At 59.4% G+C, this 16,721-nt stretch overlaps 1 long non-coding RNA gene across 1 annotated transcript; it reads right to left on the bottom strand.

Moving 5' to 3' along the window:
- Positions 1 to 3,180: 3,180 nt before the first annotated feature.
- Positions 3,181 to 10,359, bottom strand: LOC102027440. The gene is made up of 3 exons (XR_264472.2): positions 10,226 to 10,359; positions 3,628 to 5,102; positions 3,181 to 3,539 (listed from the first exon to the last, which is right to left on the bottom strand). It is a non-coding gene; the product is annotated as an uncharacterized LOC102027440 (long non-coding RNA).
- Positions 10,360 to 16,721: the final 6,362 nt, after the last annotated feature.

Below are 16,721 nucleotides of genomic sequence, written 5' to 3'. Positions count from 1 at the left end.
TGTGCAGGCTCAGCAGAACCCTGGGCCTCCGTTCCCCTACTCTGTGTTAGTAGCGCTCCTCAGCTGTGGTGGCCAGGTGTCCCCAGACATTGCCCGGTGTCCCATGGGGGCAGAGGGCCTTTCCGCCTTCCTGGGGCTCCTGGTGGGAGCCTGGGGAAGAAGTCTCTTGTATGGCGGGTGGAGGAAGCCTGGGGCGAGGTGGCCCTCGAGGGCAGGTGAGTCTGGGAAGTGGGGGATGGTGTCTTAGCTGGGCCCAGCGTCAGTTGAAGGCCTGGGAGGACGGGGACCCCTGGCCAAGGGCTCAGCGTGCCCAAGGCGTACATTGTGAGTGATGGGCCAGGGCGGTGGGCTGGGTGGAAGTGGACAGCTGGGCCCGGCCAGGCACAGAGGGTGGGCAGCAGGTTGGGAGGAGGCGCCGGTGCAGCCTGGACTTTGCCAGGAGGGCACAGAGACAAGGGCTGGGGCATCTGGAAGGAGAAAGAGTCTTTGCTGACCGTGTTGCTGAGCCCAGAAGGAAGGGCTCGGTGCCAGCGTGGCACGTGGCTAAGGACAGGACCCTGAGCTCAGATGGGGGGCGGCCTGCCCAGGGGCACCCACTTTTCTTTCCTCTGTCCCTTGCCATCCTTCTCACCACCCCTGGCATCCGGTGTGGCCTGAGTTCTCACTCCTGAGGCTGCCCCTGGGGCTGGGACATCCCCACAGCTCGGTCTGGCCGTGAGGCCCGGGGTCATTGCCTGGGCTTCCCGGGGCCCCGCCCAGTCCTAGCTCCACACCGGCACTTCCTGCCTCTGGTCATGCTGTGCATCCCTGCCTTCCTGTCTTTGGGCCACGGCTAGGTCCTCTGCCTGGAGGACCCCTCCCCTCCCCTCCCCACCTCCATCCCCCTCCAGGGTCCTCGCCAGTCTCTGTGCCAGGTGCCAGGCTAGGTGTCCATGGGTATGAGATATCAGCAAGCTGCAGCCCGAGGTGGGAGGCCTTCCTGACCTCTGGGACCAGCCTCTAGCCACACCTTGAGGTCCAGCACATGCGGAGCAGGGCTAGGGAGGCCCCGAGGGGTCCCCTAGGTGGGCACGTGGGCAGGGCCTGGCCCACGTGGGTGCTGCAGCCTGGGTCATGCTCAGTGTTCAGGCTGCTCCCGGGCTTGGTGCTGGTTCTTCGGCCCCCGAGGCTCTTGTGAGCCCCTCTCCTCCAACCCCCGGTGCCCACCTCCTCCTCACTTCCACCCTGCCCCATGTAGAGAAGGTGCAGCAGGAGACACTTCACCTGGGGCTGCGGGTGCCGGAACCGGGGGTGACGGGGGCAGCTCAGGCCCCCTTTCTGCGGCCAGGACAACTAGGTTCATGCAGGTCCCCTAGGGAGGAATGCAGGCCCTCTGTTTGGAAGTTACGGAGTTTTGACAAGGAGAGAGCAGAGCTCGAAGCCGCCCTGCCGGGAGCGGTGACATTCAGGGTGAGTGATCTGTCCTTAGTGTGTCACTGGGGTCTTGTCTGGGAGGAGGGCTGCATCACCCCGATTTTGTGGTCAGCGTGTGATGAAACCTGTGGTAGGCTTTGTTTCCTCGAGCTCAGGCCTGTCTGCACTGAGCCTCGGGTCCCTGGAGATACCCTCAGGGCTCTTGGGACACCAGGATGTGGTCATCATCCACTGTGGGTGAGAAGATGCCCACAGGCTCCCTTCTGCAGTGGACACGCCAGCGGCCCACAGCCCTCCCCGCTCCACGAGCACTTTCCTGGACAGAACTCACTCTCACCGCCATCACCGGTCATATTTATTTTATTCTATTGCTTTGATCTATAAAATGCCTGGAAAATCCTTTCTCAGAGGGTGCTGGCTTCTGCCTCACTTTTTACTAGTAAAATATGGTGTTTAAACATTTCATGGACTGGCAGTAAATTTTTTATTAAGGAGACCCGTTGGCTGCAGATCGGTGGCTAGGTTTGGCGTGGCTCTCCTGGGGCTTGTGGACGCCAAGGACAGTAGGAGAGCCAGAAATGGGGTGATGCGGCCTGGCCTTCTGTGGAGAAGTAGCTGCCATGACATCCTGGTGCCGCACACGTGGCAGGGGTGGGTGGGGCGAGCACTGGCAGCCTGGCCCCTTCTGCTGTCCAGTGACAGTCTACTTAGTGATGGACACTGACTGTGAGCATCCCCCTTGTCGAACAGCTTTTCTCCTCCCACCTGGGCAGACTTTCCCCATTCCCACTGGGGTCCCCTCCTGGCCCCTGACCTGCAGGGCCACTGGGGCACAGAGTGACTCCATCTTCCTGGGAAGCACCCTTCTTCTGATGCAGCCATGCCTGCCCAGCCCGGAGCACCTCACCTAGCTGTCTCAGAGCTGAGGCCCAGCGCGTGCAGACCCTGGCTACCTGTCCACCCTCTCAAGGGTACCAGGAAACAGGGACCAGGCTTCCCCGATAATGGGAGAGAGGCTGAGACTGAAATTGGGGTGATGCGGCCACCAGGCCCTGTGGGTGTGGGACCTCCCGCAGCAGGCTACCTTCATCTTCTCTCAAAATACAGATGACAAGGACAGGAACACTACTGGCTTGATGCTGCAGCCCAGACATGGATATCTGGTGGCTCCGTGTCCTCACTCTCTGGATTCAGGGACACTTGGGGTTCCAGGAAGAATCTGCCCTAAAGCTTCAACGATTTCCCCACCCCTGTGTAGACACAATATATTGAGCATGGTTTCTAACACGATGGTCATTAGGTGGGGAAGGACAGGACAGAGACGAGCCCCACTGGCTCCAGCTCACAGCCTTGGGGTTCCAGACTGTGGCATGTGGAGAGGAACCACCAGGGAGGGCTGGCAGATGCCCTGAGTGGAGGAGATGAGCCGGAGATGGGAAGCACAGGGCGGCGCTGGCCGGATAGCTGTACAGAGGGGACACAGGCCCTCAGCAGAGGCTCCAGGAGAGGGCTGTCACTGCCCCAGCGTGAGGACAGATCCGCCGTGAAGGGATCAGACGGAACTGCGCTCAGCACCGGCAGCAACCAGACCAGAGGCCTCCTGAGTCTTTGCTCTGCTCTGAGGAATAATTAAGCCAATACGGGAAAACGCATTTCTGGTACCAAATAATAAAGCCTAAAAGTGAGACCATTTTAAAAATCAGTTCATTCTCAAACTAAGTTCAAGTATATTTATGTGAATACAAAAAAATTCTGCATCCAACCAGGGTGAACTTCACAATGTTGAGCATTCAATAAAAAATCCAACAAAAAGGCAGGAAAACCCGTCCCACAAGGAGAAAAACAACCAGTTAGTTGAAACCAACTGGGAACTACTTGGATGTTAGGCTTAGCAGACAGCAATATTAAGACAGCTGTGAGGACTCCACCCCGCATATCTGAAAAGCTAGAGGAAAGATTGGAGCTGTGGGGTGGAGGTGCGGACACGCTAAGAGACCCAGGTCAAAGCCCTGGAGACGAGGACTGTACGGTCCAAGATGAAGATTGTGCTGGATGTGACTACCCACTGCAGAAACACAGATCGATGAGCTTGAAGACGTGGCAGTCGCAGACCTCCAAAGCGAGACCTGCAGAGAGAAGACCTCTAAACACATTGGTCCAGGGACAGCCATGCTCAGCTGGGCCGGAGGGCGGAGGGAGGGGACAGCCACCTACCTGCAGACATTACAGCTGGCACAAGTGTCCAGACCGGGTAAGCCTCAAATCCTGGCTCCAGGAAGCTTGATGAACCCCAAGCACGAGGGGCAAGAAGGGAACTACAGCAAGCATCCGGTACTCAGACTGCTCCAAGCAGGCAGTAGAAAGTCTTCAAAGAAAAAAGATACGTCACACTCAGGAGACAAGAAGAGACTTCCCGCTAAGGATGCCTGGCTGCAGGACAAGGGCAGAAAGAAAGACCCAACTGCCACTGGAGGAGTCTGTTCTCAGTGAAAGGCTCTTTCAAGCATGGGCAGCACGAAGCCTTGCAGATACACGAAGCTGGAGAATGGTGACCTTGAGCGAAGAATGCTCAAGGTCAGCTGTAGGAAGGGAGAAAGGAATGCCCGGAGGCACGAGACCGGCAGGGGTGGTGATATGTGGACAGATGCGCGCGCGCGCGCGCGCGCACACACACACACACACACACACACACACACACAGCTACAGAGTGTTTTTCCTCATCATCTGTAAGAGATGTAAGTCTCTTTACAAATAATGATCATGCTAATGACCATTTATTCGATGCTTGTGTGTGCCCAGGACTTTACACATGTTCCGGTTTGTGCAGACCAGATAGAGCAGGTACAATTTCTACCTCTGTCTCATGGATGGAGAAACTGAGGCTTAGGGGATCCTATGACCTGGACAGTAGAACACACCTCGCCAAGCCCAGAGTGGGGTTCAGTTGTCCTCTTAACTGAAGTCAGCTAGACTATCTGAACTGAGCTCCCCAGACTGTGCCGTTCACCTGTCTTGTCCCAAACCCACTCCTCTGTTCCCTGGAAACCCGATCTCACCTGGGCCACGCCGATCCTGTGCTCGAGCCTCAGTGTCACCTGGCGCGCGGCCGGTGGCTAATGCCCCTTCCCTTCCAGCCTGGCTGTCCCCAGTATCACTGGAGCTTGCCAGGCTCTCCAGGAGATGAAACATGGGCTGGGGCTGTTGCCACGGCAACTGTTCATCATTTACTGATGGCCTGACAGCCCACTTGCTCAAACATCTGGGAGGGATTTGCTGGTCCTGCTGTGCCACAGGAGTGGTGGAGCAGGAAGAGGGAGTGGTCCGAGGACCGGGACCTGCGCGTTGCCCCTCACCGTCCTCACTGACAGCAGAAGTTACCTGGTCTGCTCCTTCCCCAAGTGCTTAACCACGCATTGGATGGCTCGAGGCACAACGGACCCTGGCTCTGCACCAGTGGGCTGGCGGCAGCGGGCCGGGGGCGGGGGGGGGGAGGGCAGCTTACGAGTCCCCTAGATGCCCCGGCCACCACGTGCCCACCCATCCACCCATGGCTGGCCAGCATGCCCTTGCGTGTTTACAGCTCCGCGCCATGTGTTCGTGTGAAGAACTCGGCCGTGAACGTGGGCAGGAGTCGTCGCAGCTAGCTGTCAGCACCGCCCTTGCTCAGCACAAACTCTGCCAGCAGATTTCTGATCAAAAAGAAACACGTGTTACTGTGGTAAAACACACCCGACACAGACTTCTCACCCTAACCCGCCCAAGTGCACATCCAGGGCACGCAGCACACACTCGCTACCGCACAGCCATTGCCCCAGCTCTTCTGGAACCCGAACCCTTCCTGATGTCCCAGCCCCCTCACACCCGATGCCCCGGCCCCTGCGCCTACCACTCTACTTTCTGTCTCCACGGCTTTGGCTGCTCCAGGGACCTGGCATGAACAGAATGATTTTGTCTTTCTGTTACCGGCCTATCACATTCAGCACAATGTCTTCAGGTTCATTCACACGGCCTTGGGTGTGAGAATTCCCTTCTTTTAAGACTGATTAATATTCCATGGTGTGGACAGACCATGTTTTATCCTTCATCTGACAGTGGCCCCTGGGTGTGTAATGGGCTCAATGAAAGAGTGCGGCAAGGGTGTGGCTCAGTGGTAGAGCACTTACCGGTGTGTGAAAAATCCCGAGTGTTCCATCCCTAGCATCACACACACACACACACACACACACACACACACACACGCACACACACGGAGCTGACCACTGTGTGTGTGAGTGTTTGCTTCTTTCCTGCCCTTCCCTCTGGGGCTCCGGCCTCTGCCCAGGATGGCCTCTGGAGCGGCCTATGATGTTTCTTGTCCCTCCTGATAATTAGCAACAGCTGGTCTGACCCCAAGCCATGGGACCTCCATGTCCTTCCGGGGCCAGCCCCTCAGCTGGCTGGATGCAGACCGGCTGGACTGTTTTCTAAGACCCCCGCCCCCCGTGGCCCCTCTGTCTCCAGCCATCATGGAGGGGCAGGGGCAGAGGCTCCCAGGACTGGCACCTTGCCATCTGGTCCTGGTCCCCAGGGTGTGACAGATATCCTGGGGCTGCCTGTGTCTGCGAGTGTCCCTAGGACTCAGCCTCAGCGCAGCGGTGTCGGAGGCCGCCTGCAGCAGACAGTGAAGCTGGCGGCCCTGGAGCTGTGGGAAGTGTGCCTGTGTTCTCCGGAAATTGCCGTCTTCGGTTTGGACAACAGCAGCAAAATGGACCAAGGCAGCGTGGGTGTGGGACACTTTTTACCTATGGCCTCCTCAAGGCAGACGCCTACTGTTGTCCCTCTCCTGGGGTCACCTGGCCACGCCAACTGGCCCTCCCAGGAGGGGTCTTTCACTCTGCAGAGTGGCCTGGGGCCTGACTCTTCCTGCCAGCCCTGAAAGGGAGCAGGAAAGTGGTCCTCATGTCAGCGGGTGGAAGGTGACTTGTGGGTCTGCAGCGGGGCAGCTGGGAAGGCACACTCATGGGTCAGCAGAGGGCACTTGGAGTCTTCAGAGCACCCAGCAGACGTTTTGCAAGGAAAGAGCATAAATCAGGGCTGAAGCTGGACCCCTCCTTGCCTAGCTAGAGGTACCACGGGCCACGTGGCTGCTGGGTGCTGAGGGCTGTGTCGGGCAGTGAGCTATAGTTCTGCTGGTGCCGACAGGGATAAGCTTGCGGCCTAGCGCAACCCTTAAAGGGCACATGGGAATCACACACAGTCTCCACAGAGTGGGCTGGGCACCGCTGTGTGATGCTGAAAGTCAGGGGCTCAGCCCGAGGGTGTGCAGCGCCACACGGGGCCCACCGACACCCCACGGTCTCGTGGGGACACACGCTGGGCTCCAGGAAGGGAGAGCCATGTGCCTCCCCGCCAACCAGGGTGACCTGGAGGGGTACAGCCTGCCTGACTGTGCTGCCTTGAGTCTGGGGTGGCTTTGGCCACGGCACAGGTGTCCCTCCAAAATGCAGGTGTTCAGACTTAAAGGACGTGAGGCTCTAAGATGAGGGCCTCCTTCTTCAGGACAGAGATCAAGGCCTTTAGGGAAGGCTCCACGCGGGACACCCCTCGCCTGCTTTCTGCCTTCTGCCACAAAGACACGGCCACAAGGTCCCCTCGGGAGCAGTGAGGCGCCCGCACTGGCCAGGCCCGCTGGCACCTGGCTGCTGGATGCTGCAGCCTCCTGAACCATAATGAATTCATTCCTGCTCTGTCTCAGTCACCCAGGCTCACACATTTTTCACAGCAGCACAGGGCGCTGCCAGTCTCGGGACCCCCTGGTGCCCCCTTGCCCTGTCGTGGCTGTACGTGGACGGGAACAGAGGCCTTAGCCCCTGGAAGGCAGGGCAGGGAATCCTGTGGGGCTGCTCTCCTGGGTGTGCTCTCATGAGTAGGGGGGTGCCACCGGAAGTGCAGAGACCCCTGAAGAGGACCACAGTCCCACCAGCCCAGCAGCAGGAGCCCCTCAGCACAGACAGTGACCTTGTCTGTGGGCAGCTGTGTCTGGGGATTGACACAGCGGGGACAAAGGCCTGGCCACTTCAGCCAGCAGGGACATTGGTAGGCCGCACTCACCCTGGCCCCAGCCTCAGTGTCCCTTCTGCCTGATGCTGCCCCGCTGGTTCCAGGCTGCTGGCCCCCAGGGTCTGCTGCACTCTGAACTTTGTCGGGGCCTCCACTCTGGAGAACCAACCAGACCATTAACCTTCCAACATCTGGGCCCGGGGCCGCTCCAGAGCTGTGGGTTTCCCGCTCACTCTCCTCAACTCCCCAGCGATGGTGCAAGCCCGGGGCTGTGCTAGGCAGGGTGGGAAGCAGGTCCAGCTGTTTAATCCTCCCCTGCGCGTCTCCCCCGGCAGGAACTCTGTGGCCATGACGGGGCCATCTGCGACCTCCCTCCAGGACTCTGCGAAATGACAGACCTGCAAATTTGACCGTTTCGGAGCATTTCCTGTGTAACGCACGCAGTGGAAGTATTTTCTGTTTGTCGTCCTTCTGGTCTTCCCGTCAGCCGGGGAGGCCCCAAGCAGGTGCAGGCCAGGCTGGAGAGTCGCAAGGTCACTGGGAGGCCTGAGCCTCCGCACAACTAGATAAGCTTTGGCTCCAAAGGGAACAGACGGAGGCCAGGCCCTGCCCCGCGGTGCCCCTGCTGGCCCCTGTGGCTGGTCCCAGAGAGCAGAGCCCGTGCTGGCTCTGGAGATGCTCCTCCCTGAGTTGGTGATGGGCTTTCGGTCAACACTGGCACTGGTGTCCTTAGTCAGAATAAAGGGAGCTACCTTCACACCCTTTACTCCTCCAGCCTGAGGCTGACCAGTGAGCAGCTCGGATCTGCCGCCCAGCAGGGAATCACGGCCAGGGACAGACAGGGGCGCTGGGTGTTGGGCCCATACACGTACCCCACAGGTGTGATTCCATGGTCAGCAGTTCTGCGGTTCATTTGCTCACGGCACTCCCCCGACGTGTCCACCTTGGGCAGCCAGTATCTGACACACAGCAGGTGCCAGCAAATTCTGTGATGGTGACCGTGGCCAGGAGGAGGTCACGGGTGCCCAGGGACTCAGCAGCTGAGGTGATGGGGGACAGCAGCAGACAACGACAGGGAGCCAAAGCCTGGTGAGTCCAGGAGGGAAGACGGGGAGGGTGGAGCTGTGGCCTGGTCACAGGTGCGCTTCATGGCCACGGCCACGATGTCAGGCTTCCTCCCGGCTGCACCTGCCACAGGTGCCCCCACATCTGGTTACACCCCCGCTCAGGGTTGGCTGAGTTCTGTCGCGGGGACTCGATCATGTACCCCACTTTCCAGGGGCTTGGGGGCAGTTTGCCCTGCTCCACGAGGCACTGCGGCAGCAAGAGGTGCAGGGCTGAGGTGGCCGGGACAGTGTCAGGACCCATGGAGGTCCATGCCCACGGGTCACCTGACACCCCTCAGAAGAAGGCACATGGCCTGGGTATGGTCTGAGGGCACCCCGACAGGCTCTTGTGTTGAAATTTAGTCCTCTTTGCGTGGTGTTAACGGACGGGCCTGTGGGAGTGGACCTGGAGGGACGAGGTCTCCGGGGCTTACACGCTGGTGAGCAGGAGCCATTCCGAAGGACGTCTGCTTCCCAGGTGCAGGACGTCACCGAGTCGCAGTGCTCCCCCCTGTGGCCAGTCCCCACAGCTGGGAGGTCCCACCCTGAGCCTCTGCCCTCCCACAGAAGGAAAGAGCTCACCTGGGGCCCGAGAAAGCTTTGCCACTGTCATTCCTCATCCAGTGCCACCCCGTTCCCCCCACAGCCCTCTTGGGGAGAGATGTCCAACTTTGGAGGCCCACTGAATATACAGTGCAGTAATGACCCCAGTTATGGGCCATTAGAGCCTCGCAATTGCATTATTAAGAAGAAACCTCTGTAGACACCTAAAATGCATCAAACTACTCAATAGTCCACATTTGATCATAATTAAAAGTAAAAAATATGAGCCAGGAGGGGACTGGTCGTGACAGATTTGCTGCACGGGACTAATGGGAACGGAATTAACGGGAGGAGGCTGCTTGGCAGGGTGCCGGGGACAAATGTGCTGTGGAAGGCAATCGTGGCCCTGGCCACGGATGCCCCCAGCTCCAGGCAGGGCAGGGAAATGGTTGTGACCCCCTGGGCTGGGCCCTGGTCCCAGCTTTGGGATCTGAGCCGTCCTATGCTGACCGAAGTGTGGGACCCATGTTGGTGGGCCTGGCAGGTCTGTAGGAAGAGGGCTCGGAAGGGAGAAGATGGGAAGCTGAGGCCCCCGCCAGGGTGGTGTCCAGCCCAGCGCTGTCCGCCCACTCTGCTTGCTCGGCTCCCCACCGAGGGGCACGCCCACCTCAGCCTGAGGACCAGCGTCCAGAGGTGCTGACTCCACATGGTAGAGGCCGGCAAGCCGTCACGGGACCCGGGCCAGCACCAGCGCCCTGTCCTCAGAGGCAGCTGGGGACAGCAGGCTGGGGAGACCCAGGACGGGAGTCCCTGCTCAGATCACTCGTCCCCTTTGCGGAGGCCAGCTGGTGGCTTGGATGCTGCTGCGGCCCGGCCCGGCCCGCCCTGACCTCACGGAGAGGTGAAGCAGATACACGCACCATGCGCCCTCAGGCTTTCCCCTCACAGCAAAGTCGGCCTGCGAAACAGCACGCTGCTGAGGGTGCTGCAGCCATCAATCTTGCAGCTGTGTGCAAAACGTTCCCAGGACGGAGCTGGTCTGGGCCCTGGGGTCCCGTGACTGGGTTCTATCTGCTCAGCTCTCGCCTCAGGTGACTTGCTAGCTGTGGTTTGGGCCAACTTACTTGATTTCTGCCTCAGTTTCCCCATCTGGGTGATGGTGTGGCTTCCACAGGCTATTATGGTGAAGGTTAGCCAGGCATGGTAATCCCAGCATTCTGGGGTGCTGAAGCAGGAAGATCTCAAGTTCAAGCCCAGTCTGGGCAACTTAGTGAGACCCTGTCTCAAAACAAACAATAAGAAAGGGCTGAGGTGGGTAGTTCAGCAAGAAGGCCCTGAATTCAATCCCCAGTACTGCAAAAAAAAAAAAAAAAAACGGCCGGTGCAGGCCGAGGAGCAGGCAGCCAGCAGGCGCAGCACCACGGTGTCTGTGGTCGTTGTGCTCGGGCCCAGCTCCCGTCAGACTTCAGACCTTGAGCTCCTGAACTTAGCATGCAGTGAGGCAGCTGGGGTCTTGGCGTGGTGCAGGGCCTGATTCAGCAGCTGTTTCCTGTGTCCTTGGGGCTGTCGCAGCCAATTACTGGCTTACGCGGTGTAAAACAACAGGGACGGATTCTCACGCATCCCTGCGGCCACAAGTCCAAAGTCAAGGAGGGGCAGTGCGCACTCCCCGCAAGGGGCTGGGGAGGAGCGTTCCTGTGCCCTCTGTCCGGCTGCAGGAGACCCCAGGCTCTGCCCCGCCTTTACATGGCCTTGTTTTGTGCTGTAGATGCTCCCTCTGCCCCTTGATAAGGAGCCACTCAGGGACACCTTGCAGGAGGAGATGGTTCACCCACCCAGGAAGGGGCAGTGGCCCCACGCCAGGGCTTCCTGCAACCTGTGGGGCTCCTGAGCCCCCCGGCTGTCCATCCCCAAGTTTGTCACTTGTTGCTGTGCCACCCAGCACCGAGAAGCTGCCTTGCCCGCTGCTGACCCTTACCTCAGTGTGAGGGAGAAGAAACCAGGATTCAAGGGAAATCAGTAACCCAGAGCTTCAGGGACAGCTCTGCAGCCACGGACTTGGATTTTTTGAAATTATGCTCTATTGAGGCCTAATTCGTAGGCTGTGAGATCCGCCCATGGCTCTTGGTCTCTGCACAGGCCGCGCACTTGCTGTCTGACACCCGAGAGACCCTGTGCCCGTCAGTGTGACACCACGAGCCTGCTGGGCCTGCCCACCCCCCTCTCTCCCAGGTCTGTGTCTCCTCCTGCACCAGCTGCGCTGTGACCTCCCTGCCCCAAGCCTGCTCATGGGAGAGGGTGACTTGACTCCTCATGGGCTGGCTGTGAAGCAGACACATGCGGTTGGCAGATGGTGAGGGCTCGATGCCCCCACACTGCTGGTGGTCCTGCGTGCGGGCGCTTTGAGGAGGACACCCCAGGCTCCACCGAGGCCTCGGAGCACCTCTCCTGCTGGCTGTAGGACTTGCTAAAGCTCCCGGCCCTCACGCCCTTCTCCCCTCCTCTACCACCTACACCCCCTACCCCCCACCCGCCTGCCAGGCTCTGTGATAAGCACCTTCTTGACCTCCACAACTGGCCCCAGGCCGCGGAATCTCAGGAAACTCCAGCTGGTTCTCCAGGCCACAGCTGCCCTGCCTGGGCCCTTAGAACAGGGAAACTCCTCCCTGCAGCCTCAGCAGCCCTGAGTGGCCCCGCACTCTGGTTGGGGGCCCCCAGGCCCTGGCCCTAAGGCTGGAAGGCTGGAATGTGAATGGCTCCAACGGGAAGATCCAGGGCCCGATCTGGTGCTGGCTCCTGTCTCCTCCCTGTACGCAAGGACATTCAGCATTCAGTCCTGAGCTCCGGCTGGTGCAGAAAATGTTTTCCGAGGAGCCCAGAGAGCCCAGCTCCCGCAGGGGTGGGAACCTCGGCAGTGGAAGGAAATGCAAACGCACCACGTGGAACTGCAGCCTCCAAAATTACTAAAAGATGATTTATTGCAGCCGGTTTCCTGGCGGTTCCTGTCTTTGCAGAGGATCCTGTAAGTGGATAAACAGGAAGGAGATTTAATTAGGTGCGTGGAGCGGAGGAGTGGCGATTAGCAAGCGGATCTTCTGACGCCCTGTGCTACATGCAGTTAATTACACAGATTGCAGGGGAATTAATGTCGGGCACTGCTAATGGCTTTTTGGGGAAGAATAATTTTATTTACACAACATGGGCTGCAAGAATTATTGAAATGAGAAAAATGGAAGCAGCAAAGAGCTGAAGGTTCCCGGTACAGGAGGGTTCTGCCGTCCTTGGAGGCTGATGGCTGCAAGGACCCAGGCGTCCCCTCCGGTCCTGTCACACCAGGCGGACAGTGTGAGTGACCTGGGGCAACAGGCGGGTCAGGCTGCTCCTGGGGTGATGCTGCCCCCTGCGCCAGGTGCCGCCGGCTTCCCTTCCCACCACAGCCCCTCCTCCCTCCCCAGTCTCCTCCCCAGTACTCCCTCTCTCCCGTGCATGCCTGCAGGACGCTAGGGAGACAGCAAGGGGCAGGCATGGCCCTGCTCCTGGGCACAGAGGCACATAAAGACCTGCAGCATGGTCAGCTTGTGGGTCTGTGGGAAGGGGTGCAGAGCGCAGGGGTGTGGGCATGGACTGAGGCCTGGAGGCTGCCCCTGCAGGGCCTAGGGGTGCTCATGCCCTTCCTGATGCCCGTCCCCAGGAACTCTGTCAGCCTTGCCCCTTCCCAGCGCAGGCAGCAGGGCAAAGGCCACTGCTGTCCTCGGTGTCCCCAGCCCCCATGTCTGGCGGAGGAAGGCCTATCCCAGCATCTCTGATACTTAGGGTGGGGTGGGATCTGCAGGCTGCAGATTTCCTCGTTGGGGTGGGGGTAAGGGATGAGTCTAGAGCCAGGGGCTGCCTCATTTGATCCAAGGTGGCAGAGTCCCCAGTATCTGCTTCCTAAGGCTGCGGGCATCAGGCAGGGGTGGGCAGGAGACCCAGGAGAGCTTTGGGCTCTGAGAAGGGTGATTAGGAGGTAGAGGGGGTGCAGAGGCAGAGTGAGAAGAGACAGAGAGCCTCCATGTGCCACACAGGTGGGTGCCTCAGGGTGTCACAGTGGAGCACCCTGCAAGGGTGTGGACAGCTACATGCACTGTGTCTCTGACACCTGGTCTGCTCCTGACCTGAGACCCCAGCACTGTGACTCCTGGAATGTTCTTCTGAGGTGTCTGAGCTTGCCGTGAGTGGTGGCTTATGGGAAGGAAAAGAACAGCATGGGGCGTGGCCAGGTTCACAGCCCCAGAGGCCAGGAGGGAGGCAGCGCCCAGGGGAGGCGGGGCCTCGGGAAGAGGTGGAGTCTTGGGATGGCCGGGCCTCAGGACGGGCTGAGCCCTGGGAGTGCAGCCCTGGCCCTGGCTTTCCTCCTAGCACCTCCCAGCCTCCAGCTCCTACCTTCTGTCTTTGGTCCTCACCCAGCCTTCCTTTCTCCCTTTGGTACAAGGCATCTGCCCTGGCCACAGGATCCCTGGGCCTCTGTCCCTCGTGCCCTCATGGCCCTCTCTGAGACCTCTGTGGACCTCACAATTTACAAAGGAGAAGGGCCCCATGGCCCTGTCCTTCCAGGACCCGCAGACTGGGCAGAATCCATCAGGACTAGAGGAGGGAGCTCAGATTCAGCTGGTCCACTCCTCCTTTATTCTGAGGAAGAGATGGGAACTGCTCTCCTGGGGCTCTGGATCCCGCTGACAGCCCCTCTTCACCACCCCCTGTGTCTGGGGGCCCTGGAGGGCCTAGGTCACATTTCTGAGGTGTCCCCACTGTGATCCGGGAAAAGCCTTCAGCCTCCAGGGCCTGGAGCCCTCTTCCATGACAGGGGTGTGGTGTGTTAAGTACCAGGCAACTTGTGACACCCAGCTGAACCGAGTTGGCATGGTGCTGGGTGTGGAGGGTCCACCCCAGGATTGTTGCCAGCAGCAAGAAAGGAGAACTGGAGGGGAAGATGGCACTGCTGATTCTCCTGGAGGAGCTTGTCAGGCTGGTTTTCCTGATATGAACCCAGCTGTTCACGTCGGAGGAGCTCGGGTCCTCCCTGTTGCAAAGGATGGCTGTGGTTCTCTTCAGGGGAGCTCTGGTCCTTACCTTGAGCATCGCTTCTTGGCTCCAGTGCAGACCCTTCAGCCTGCTGGCACAGATCCTTCATCCCTGTGGCACAGACTTTCTAGCTTCTACCACTGACCTTTGGGTCTTCCCAGTGCAGATCCGTGAAATAGATTTGCAGGAGGCATTGTCCTGGGCTCTGGGCCTCCAGCTGGACTTGTGCAGGACATTGCCGTGGAATCCAGGCCCTCAGCTGGATTCTTTGGGTCTGTAACACATTGACAGATCTTTACTCTCCTGCATTTGCCTCTTTGAGTGACTGTTGTAAAATAATCCTATAAATTATGTGTTCTGTATTAAATCTGTTGCTTTATATAGCCTAACCAGAACAAGGGTCCAACTGTGCAGCCCTCTGGGGGCTGCCCTGGGGCCTCTCAAGGTGGAGCCCCTGTGAGCCCCACTTGGACGACCTCTTGGCACCTCCTCTGAATGAGAGGCTCATAATTAGCACACCTGGTAGGGAGGCAGCACGTGTAGTAGCCGCTGGCTGCTGGCTGGGAACTGCTGGCTTTTTAAAGGTCCCGGTGATCTTGTCTGGCTGTTAATTTGCAGTGTCTGTAGAGAAAGCAAATGTCAACTTCAGCAGGCCAGGCAGGCTGATCACAAACCCCTAATTAGTGGTGTCTCAAATAATGAGGTTTTCCTGTGTTCTCATTACATGGAAATTACTTCCAAAAAGCAACCTGGAGGGGCACGGAGGTGGGAAGGGGCCCTTCCTGAGGGCACCGGTCATGGACCACAGCCACGAGCATGTCCCACAGGGAGGCTCTGGCTGGAAGCTGCAGGTGACCTTGACCTTGGTCTTGACACTGGCAGGAGAAGCCCTGAGCCTGGAGGGGGAAGGGCTGGCGCAGCCTGCAGGGCTGCGGAGAGGAGGCAGGGACTGAGCCGGGCGGGCGGGGAGACCCCCTTTCTCCCTGAGGGGCAGAGACCTAGGCTGCAGGGGCCGGGGGGCTGGAGGCAGGAGACCAGGGTATTTGACGCTCACCCGGGGTAGACTTTGGAGAACTAGCGGGCCCCGCTGCCCAGCCAGAGGGAGTGTGCCCAACGGGCGGGCGGGAACACTTCCTGGCCTCCACTTGAAAGGCTGCTCTCCGGCCAGCCTCAGGATGTCATTAAGATTTCATGAGCTCCCCCACGTGGAAGGCCGCTGTCCGCCCTCCAGCCAGCACCGTGCCTCATCCAGGTGTCTCCCGCTGGTGAGCTGTCTTGCGCTGTCACAGGAGTGACAGATGAATCCGCGGCTGGAGGGACAGGTTGGCCAGGCTCGCGGCCTGGATGCTGTCACACTGCCTCACTTCCAAATGCAGCATTGTTAATGCAACCATTAAATGCCTGGTGACTCTTTTCTTCTCCAGAAGAGGAGCCAGGGCCGGGCTTTGCTGGCAGCTGTGCGGACTTCAGTGCGGGCGGACGCTCGCTGCGCTCCCACGGTGAGCGAGCCTCTGGGCAGTGCAAGGCCACGCCAGGCGGAAGGGACTCGCTGCAGGGGACGAGGACCTTCGGCTTGCTCGCGTCCAACTGTGATGACCAAGAGGCCTTCCGCAGGCCTGCTGAGGACAGGTGTTGGGGTGACCTTCGCCGCCTGCAAGCTCAGGGTGTCTGGTACCTGCGAGGAGGCTACTGTGTGGCTGGATGGGGAAATGTGTGAGTTCAGCCCAAAGGCACTCCGCTCACAGCAGATGTCCAGGAAACCTTTGAACGTGAGCGAAGGGCCGCAGGAGTGCGCGGCTGAATAAGAATCGGTTCATTAAAATGCACGATGAGCATCTGATGTTCCGCGTCCCTTGTAGGTAGCGGCCACCTGGAAGCATGTGCTAAGTTCTGGACGCAGGCTCGTTTTCCAGGGCGGTGACCCTCACGGCTGCCCGGCTGCCTCTTCCCATTGACAGATTGTTTCCTCGACATCAGGTCCCGGCCCCGGCTGCTCAGCACAGCGTCCATGCCGCTGTGTTCCTGGGAAGCGAAGAGGCTCCCGTCCCGCAGGCTACTGTGTCACACACGCTTCTGTGGTCGTCCCTTTGTGTAGGAGGCTCCTGCCTGGCCCGAGGGAGCCCTGCCACAGTGCCCTGGGCAGCTCTTCTGCCATGATTTCCCTGGGAATGGGAATCCCAGCGGGGCTGAGTAGGGGCTGTGCAGGGCCGGCGGGAATGGACTCTGTAGTTCGCTTTCGTCCTAGGCAGAGAGTGGTTGATGAGGGAAGGGGCCCAGGGCTAGCACAGGGGCTGGGCATTATGAACCAGTGAACAGGTATGTGAGCCCCGGTCCCTGGAACCCCCCGGGTCTCCTTGCTGCACTGTGGCCCTGGCCAGAGCCACCCATGCTATGGCTTGGACGTGGTAGTCCTCACCCAAACCTCTATTGAAATTTGACTCCTGACGCAGTGGTGTTGGGAGGTGGTTTCCTCGAGAATGGATTCCTGTCTTCTGAAGAGTGTGGGTGAGGTCCCAGGCAGTGAGTTACGTCCTAGGGGATGGGATCAGTCACTCAGTA

Source organism: Chinchilla lanigera, unplaced genomic scaffold, assembly GCF_000276665.1.
Source record: "Chinchilla lanigera isolate Chin_1 unplaced genomic scaffold, ChiLan1.0 scaffold00112, whole genome shotgun sequence".
Classification (NCBI taxonomy): Eukaryota; Metazoa; Chordata; class Mammalia; order Rodentia; family Chinchillidae; genus Chinchilla; species Chinchilla lanigera.
This window is presented reverse-complemented; position numbering and strand designations above follow the sequence as displayed.